This window comes from Peromyscus leucopus, chromosome 11 (assembly GCF_004664715.2).
Source record: "Peromyscus leucopus breed LL Stock chromosome 11, UCI_PerLeu_2.1, whole genome shotgun sequence".
Lineage (NCBI taxonomy): Eukaryota > Metazoa > Chordata > Mammalia > Rodentia > Cricetidae > Peromyscus > Peromyscus leucopus.
Genome location: NC_051072.1, coordinates 295,696 through 302,214, shown reverse-complemented (window position 1 = coordinate 302,214; position 6,519 = coordinate 295,696). Strand labels below are relative to the sequence as shown.

Below are 6,519 nucleotides of genomic sequence, written 5' to 3'. Positions count from 1 at the left end.
TCCTAAAATAAAAGGTTAAGAGATTCTTGTGTCCTATATCAGAAGAGCCCTCTGGTGTGGGACAAAGAAAAACCAATATTTTTATTTAAATCAGGTTGATTATAAATGCGATCTCTTTCTAAAGAAGAAAAGGGGATATGATATGCATACGATAGGATGAAAGGGTAGATTATTGAACCTACTTTTAAAGAGCAACTTGTTTAAAAATGTTTTACATTGCTATAGATTTTAGTTAATTGATACAAATTTAAAGTTAATTTTGTTATACTGTATTATATTTTTACTCTCGTTTAAGGTATTATGTTTGTATGGCTCATTTAAAATTGTAATGGATAATTAAGAAATAGATTAATAATTAGTCATCTATGATAATCATACTTGTAGCCATGTTAGTTATGTTTTCTAGGTACATATAGATATATTCCAGATAGACAGGTAATCTTCAAACACTTCAAAGACCTACAGAATATGACATTTAAAATATTTTTAAAAATTTAGACTTTCTGGACAGTGAGACATGTCTGTTCCTGGCAGCACCAGATTTACTTCAGAGAGGAGGATGGGCATCGAAGATACTCCATATGGAGTTTATCTTCTTCTTGGTAAAAATAGCCATTGGGCAAGAAACTGTTCTTGCCTGGACTACTTGATCGACTGGACATGCAGGACCCATAGAAAGGTGACTACTGAACTTTTCTTGGCAAAATGGTCCTTCAGAGGAAACTGCCAGACATTCTACAGGACACAGAGAAAAGTGACTGAGAGACTCTAGGCCTGTGGGCTGAAGACAGATGCCCCAACTTTACCAAAGAACTGTCCAGGCTGCCAGCTGTCTCTGTCTACTCTTGCAAGACTCCCAAAAGTTGCTTGCATCCTTTTCCCATTTCTCAGGTAATACTATATCCTTCTGAGGTCTTTGATGTAGTTGAAGACTAGCTAGTTATAATTTCCTCAGTTATGATAAAAGATGAAACCCTAGACTCATAAATATAGGATAGATAGGATATCTTCTTTAATTTTGCCAAATAGAAATAGACTAGATATTGTAACTGTAATTTTTGCTTGATAATTGTTCTGTAATATGTAATTTTACTTTGTCAAAGTTAAAACCTTTAAAAAAAAGAAAAGGGGGAGGTGCTGTGGATGATTGATTGATAAATAAAATGCTGCTTGGCCAGTAGCCAGGCAGGAAGTGTAGGTGGGACAAAGAGAGAAAAGAGGTCTGGAAAATGGAAGGCTGAGGCAGAGAGATGCTGCCAGCCACCACGATGACAAGTGAGATGTAAGATACTACTGTGTTGTATGAAAGGAGAGAAGGTTAGCACTCCCCTTGACAAGGATGGAAGAGGCCCTTGGGCCTAACAACACACATACGGTTAAGGCATTGCCACCTACTTCGTGGCATCTAACCACTGTTTTTGACTTATGCAGGGACGCTTGGCTCGGTCTGGGAGGGGGGGACTGGACTTGCCTGGACTGAGTCTACCAGGTCGATCCCGGTCCTCGGGGGAGACCTTGATCTGGAGGAGGTGGGAATGGGGGGTGGGCTGGGGGGAGGGAGAGGGGGTGAGAGGGGAGAACAGGGAATCTGTGGCTATTATGTTGAACTGAATGGTGTTGTAAAATAAAAGAAAAAAAAAAAGATGTAAGATACTGGTAAGCCACAAGCCACACGGCAACTTATAGATTAATAAAAATGGGTTAATTTAAGATATAAGAACTAGATAACAAGAATCCTGACATGGCCATACAGTTTATAAGTAATATAAGTCTCTGTGTGTTTACTCGGTTGGATCTAAGCAGCTACAGGACTGGCAGGTGAGAGAGATTTGTCCTGACCTGCGCCTGGCAGGACCAGGAAAACTCTGACTCCACTCCCCACCCTCCTTTCCCCTCCTCCTGCATCCATAGTGATCACAGCTGTTGTAGTTCCTGGTTATCCATCATTATAAAGTTAGGAAAGGAGTGTAACTGTCAAATGAATTTGGTAGTTAGGAAGTTACAAGATATCACATACCTTCTATCATTGAATTTTGTTAATATCAGTTTGTTAACCTGTAAAAGTTATATGCATATTATAGAAAACACAGAGAAATGATAAGCCTTTGGATTACATAACCAAGGGAGTCTACGCTTCTAGTTTTAATTTCCATCAGAGTTAATAACACAGAAAAGCTGCTGTGTGGGAAGGTTCTATTAAAAAAAAAATAGTTTAAGAATTGGTCAGCAGTACACTTTGAAGCAAGGTCCAGTTTGCTATGTGTTTATGAGTCAATATTTCCTTCTTGCTTAGAGTCTCTGTAGACCTAGTTAGTAATTTTCTTAGAACACAGAAGGAGATTCCCTTATGAATGGAAATGTCCTTAATGGATATACAATTGTTCTAGAAGAGAATGATTGCTGTGACTATCACTCTGTATAAATAAACACTGATTGGCCAGTGACCAGACAGGAAGTATAGGTGGGACAAGGAAAGAGGAGAATTCTGGGAAGTGGAAGGCTGGGTCGGAGAGACCTGCCAACCACAGCCATGACAAGCAAGATGTAAGGTACCGGTAAACCACGAGCCACGTGGCAACTTATAGATTAATAAAAATGGGTTAATTTAAGATAGAAGAACTAGTTAGCTAGAAGCCTGAGCCATTAGGCCAAACAGTTTAAATAATATAAGAGTCTGTGTGTTTATAAGTGGGCTCCGGGACTGGCAGGGATGGCAGGAGCTTGAGAGAAAATTCTCCAGCTACAAATGATTATTTAAAGTTATAATCTGTGCAGAAAGTTTTTCAAGGGATGAGTTTATGTGAGAACTGTGGCAGACACACACTCTCAGGAGTAGTAGTTCAGCATAGACTCCCAAGCTCAGGAGTAAATAATATAACAAAGGCTCACACTGTCAAGAGTAGATAGTATATCAGGGACAGACACACTCAGGAGTAAATAATACAGCAGAAACATATGCTCTCAGCAGTTGATAGTATAGCAGAGACACCATCCTCAGGAGTAAATGCTATAGCAGAAATGCGTACTCTTGGGACTAAATAGTAGAGCAGAGACTCATAATCTCAGCTGGCATTTCTCATTTCTTTCTGTAATATTAAACATATTTTAAAAGTAAAATAATTCATATGTGAAAATTAACAATACCTGAAAACTACAGTGTTCTCAAACATTGTTTTAACTTGGGAAAGGTATGTTTCATTTGTTGATGCTATGAAATGTTACTTTAACTGTGTAATGTTGTGTTACATTTGTTTCTGCTGCCTTTGTTAATGATATAAAGATATGTTGAATTTGCTTCACCTTGTCTGCCTAAGGCACCTGATTGGTCCAATAAAAAACAGAATAGCCAATTGCTAGAGAGGGATAGACAGAGCTTGCAGGCAGAAGGAAAAAATAGAAAGAGAAATCTAAGATGGAGGAAAAGGAAAAAAGAAGGCAGAGAGGGACACCCCAGGGCCAGAAGCCAGGAAGCTTCCAGACAGCCATGGAGACAGCAGGGAAGTAAGATGTACAGAGAAAAAGAAGGTAAAGAGCCCCGAGGCAAAATGTGGATGAAAAACAGGTTAAGTTATAAGAGTTAGCAAGAAACAAGCCTAAGCTAAGGCCAAGCATTCATAACTAATAAGTCTCCATGTCATGATTTGGGAGCAGGTTGGTGGCCCAACAGAAAGCCTGTGAAATTACAGAGGTGATGAACTTCTGTGCAGTTAGAACAGACATTCTGAACAGAATCTGAGGCATTCACACTGGATTTGACACTATCGGCACTGAATATATTTTATGCACTTATACACCATGAAAATTAAAGTCCATGACAGAGTTGGAACCTGACAATCTGTTATCATATGTCCTCTTTCACAATCCATGTTCATTACCTGCTTTAAATCCTTCCTCATCTTCAAATATTTAAACCTTATTCTCTTTTCTACTTTACTTAGTGTACACACATATACATTTCCTCACATATGCACATATATTAATATTTATATTAACCATATGGGAGAGAAAATGCAATGTATTTCTTTATATGATTGGATGATCTCATCTGATATACAGTCAATGTCCATCTGTTTTTTCTGTATATTTTGTGATTATACTTTTTTTAGGGCCAAATAGCATCACATCTGTGTGTGTATATGAAAACATATTTATATTTACCAACATATTGTCCATTTTGTGTTCATCAATGCTTATGTTGATTCAGGGTTTTTTTTTTATTATTCTGGTTTTTTAAACTGAGAATAAAAAAGCAATAAACATGGGGTACAAATATCTTCATATTAAGGTGTGAGGTTCCCTGAGCATAGCCCAGGACTGAAACAGTGGGGACAGTGCAGGGACTTGAGCCCTGGTTCCAGTGGTGTGAGGTCACTATGGGTGTGAGGGGCTGACTTGTGAGGTTCCAGCTGTCACTGCAGCACCCAGAGTCTATGCTGTGGTCATCTCAGAGGCCACTTGGGGTCTGTGACTCTAACCACAGCCTGTAGATAGTAGACTGCACTGCATCTCAAGTTTAGTACCTGCCTTCAGCAGGCTCATAGGGTCCAAGAGGTGACCAAAGATTTGACTCCATGGGGTCACCTGGCTGCCTAATGAGCAGCTAGCCACACCTGCACTGGTAGGAAATCTTGGTTACTGCAGCTTTCCTAGGACTGTGAGGGTAGGGAGTGTTTAATACGTTTGGACCCTGTACAGTCTTGCTTCCACAGTAAACCTGAGGCCCCATGCGTTCACCGATGAACTACATACTCCAAGCTGGGATAAATGACTGGATGCTTATCTGCTTTTAAACAGACATCCCCTCCCCCCGGAACTGAGGACCAAACCCAGGGCCTTGCGCTTGCTAAGCAAGCACTCTACCACTGAGCTAAATCCCCAACCCCTAAACAGACATTTTTATACCACAAGATAAACAATGGTATTTTTCATTCCATTCTCATTCAACAACCACAGTAACTTGACATTTATAGACGACATGAAATCTATTACAATCATTGGAGAGAATAAGGTCAATATTGGCAATCCTGGTAATTTGAGTCAATGATAAATGTGCTCCAAGAAAAGAATACATCCATGAAAATCTCTGACTTGTGGAAATGCAATTTTGAAGAGAAAGGACTTCAGTCCTTAGAGGCTGCATTCCTCTGCAGCCAGGAAAGGCTAGATTCCTTCTTAAGGCGCTTCTGAATCTTCGTTCAGTGGACACTCCTGAACCCACACACCTCCACCTCGAACCAAGGATGGCTTAAAAATCTCTCTCTCTCTCTTGAGACAGGGATTCTCTGTGTAGCTTTGGAGCCTGACCTGGATCTCACTCTGTTAACCAGGCTGGCCTTGAACTCACAGAGATCTCCTGTGTCTGCCTCCTGAGTGATGGGGTTAAAGGCATGTGCCACCACCGCCCGGCATTCAAAATCATCTTTAAAGATACTTTTCATGCCCTTGTTAGTGTATTGTGCAAGTTTCACTTACTTGTCTGAACCAACAGCCTGAAAATAATGACAGCTAGTTTTCTTTTCATTTTATGTTATTAACATTTTTTCATTTATTTTCGATACCAATTACAGTTTACCCTCGCCCTCTCCTGCCACCTCCCCCCCCCCCCCAAACTACCATGTACCCCTTCTCCCAATCCATGCATTCCTCCTCCATCGCCATTCAAGGAGGGGCAGGCCTCCCATGTGCTTGAACAAAGCATGACACATCAAGTTGAGGGAGGACTGAGCTCCTCCCCCTGCATAAAAGCTGGGCAAGGTAATCCAGCATGGGGAACAGGTTCAGGGAGACTTCTTAGTAATCACCAAAGCTTGGCCTTTAGCTTAGACTTCTCCCCAGCTAGCTCTTATAACTTACTTTAACCTGCCTTTATTAATTTCCATTTTGCCCTATGGCTTTTCTTTAAATGTCTCCACCATTCTGTGTGCCTGACTTGGTCCTCCAGTAGCTGGTGTCTCTCTGCAGCTGGATTCATCTCTTCTGCTCCATCCCATGAATCCTGCCTGTCCTCTCCTGCCTAGCTATTGGCCACTCGGCTCTATTAAACCAATCAGAAGGTGCCTTGGCAAAGACAGATCTTCACAGGGTACAAAAAGATTATCCCCTCACAGTATTGCTTTATCATTTTACAGTACAACTGAGTCAACATGATTCTTATCACTCTAGGAAGATTAAAATCAGTACATATGGACAGCAATGATTGTAAGCCTAATATTTCTGTCAAAGTCTTGACTCACATACACACATCTCCTGTTGTGGATGTGGAAGCAAACAACAGGCTGACTCCCCATGGCTGTTTGAAACCAAAACAGTAGCCACATTGTTAAGTAACCACATTGTATACATTGATATTAAGTCTCCATAGCTTACAAGAGTAAGTTTCTGTTTCCTAAGCCTAATGTACCCTCCAAAACATGTTTCAACCTATACTGAACTTGTGACCCATGATGTTTGCCCATCGTTTGCCTTACAAAAATAACCTGTGAAATGATTGTATTTATGAACATGTTTTTCCAGATACCT

The 6,519-nt window shown here is 40.4% G+C and overlaps 1 non-coding gene across 1 annotated transcript; it reads left to right on the top strand.

Moving 5' to 3' along the window:
* The first annotated feature begins 1,295 nt into the window (after window positions 1-1,295).
* LOC114685550 lies at window positions 1,296-1,421 on the top strand. The gene has a single exon (XR_003733471.1). It is a non-coding gene; the product is annotated as a U6atac minor spliceosomal RNA (small nuclear RNA).
* The last annotated feature ends 5,098 nt before the right edge of the window (window positions 1,422-6,519 follow it).